The following is a 1,926-nucleotide window of genomic DNA, read 5'->3' as shown; positions in this document are numbered from 1 at the left end:
CTATTTATCAGAGCTGAGCTGATTGGGCAAAATATTAGAATTGGGCTGCTTGTTTAAACGCAGCCACAGTGGGCCCAATTTGGATCTTATTTACACTAATTGGTCTTTTGACCAATCAGATCAGCTCTGATGTGAAACGGTCTGATGTGACTGGTCATAAGACCAATTAGTGGAAAAAAGATCAGGGGCATAATCATTTTTATATTTGATTCGACCTTTATTTAACTAGGCAAGTAAGTTAAGAACAAGTTCGTATTTACAACGACGGCCTACCCCGACTCTGGGACCAATTGTGCACAGCCCTATGGGACTCCCAATCACAGCCGGTTGTGATACAGCTTGGAATCAAACCAGGGTCTGTAGTAACGCCTCAAGCACTGAGATGCAGTGCCTTAGACCGCTGCGCCACTCTGGAGCCCAGATCATTATTCTGATTCTGTTGCAAAACATTTTTTTTTAAGGAAGCAAATGGAAGGAAACGTGGAGGGACACAATCCGTGCAACTTAGTGTCTAACTTGCATACACTGACACAACATTGAACAGAATTAGAGACACTTTTATTTTTTTAATTTAACCTTTTATTTATTTAGTTAAGTAAGTTAAGAACAACAATTGTGTTTTACGTGATATGTAAATGTAATAACTTTAAAAAACAGTCGTCCTAAAGACAATTACACTCTTCTAAGATATTTACATCGACCAAGTATTTAAACTCCACCAACGAGGCTAGATCATCACATTTTAAAATGTTCAGGAGAGAATTCCAGGACCACGGAGCTGGGCAACTAAAACAATTTATACCATGACCTGTTCTAATTCTTGGTACTGTTAAAAGCAAATGAGAATGGGACTGTCATTGATATGTATTTACTGACCTGATTAAAAAAGAACCAAGGAAGTGACATTTTACCCTATATATATATATATATATATATATATATATATATACAGTGGGGAGAACAAGTATTTGATACACTGCCGATTTTGCAGGTTTTCCTACTTGCAAAGCATGTAGAGGTCTGTAATTTTTATCATAGGTACACTTCAACTGTGAGAGACAGAATCTAAAATCCAGAAAACAAAATCCAGAAAATCACATTATATGATTTTTTTTATAATTAATTAGCACTTTATTGCATGACATAAGTATTTGATCACCTACCAACCAGTAAGAATTCCGGCTAATAATAATAATAATAATACAGACCTGTTAGTTTTTCTTTAAGAAGCCCTCCTGTTCTCCGCTCATTACCTGTATTAAATGCACCTGTTTGAACTCGTTACCTGTATAAAAGACATTCTTTGGTGAAAGCAAAGTTTGAAGGACACTATTTAAACTAAAAATAATTATTTATAACCTTGTCTTAACTATATTTCCTATTTGTTTTTCAACTTATTTCATGTATGTTTACATGGAAAACAAGGACATTTCTAAGTGATCCCAAAATTTATGTATGTATCCAGTCAAAAGTTTGGACACACCTACTCATGCCTGGGTTTTTCTTTATTTTTTACTATTTTCTACATAGTAGAATAACAGTGAAGACCTTAAAACTATGAAATAACACATGGAATCATGTAGTAACCAAAAAGGTGTTAAACAAATCCAAATATATTTTAGATTCTTCAAAGTAGCCACCCTTTGCCTTGATGAAAGCTCTGCACGCTCTTGACATTCTCTCAACCAGATTCACCTGGAATACTTTTCCAACCGTCTTGAAGGAGTTCCCACATGCTGAGCACTTATTGGCTGCTTTTCCTGCACTCTGTGGTCCATCTCATCCCACACCATCTGAATTGGGTTGAGGTCGGGGGATTGTGTAGGCCAGGTCATCTGATGCAGCACTCCATGTAACATCACTAAAATTGAAAGCGGCCAGTAATGTACATCGTACTAGCTCCTTCCTGGCCTCCAGAGAAAAACA

Source organism: Oncorhynchus gorbuscha, linkage group LG16 (assembly GCF_021184085.1).
Source record: "Oncorhynchus gorbuscha isolate QuinsamMale2020 ecotype Even-year linkage group LG16, OgorEven_v1.0, whole genome shotgun sequence".
Taxonomy (NCBI): Eukaryota; Metazoa; Chordata; class Actinopteri; order Salmoniformes; family Salmonidae; genus Oncorhynchus; species Oncorhynchus gorbuscha.
This window is presented reverse-complemented; position numbering follows the sequence as displayed.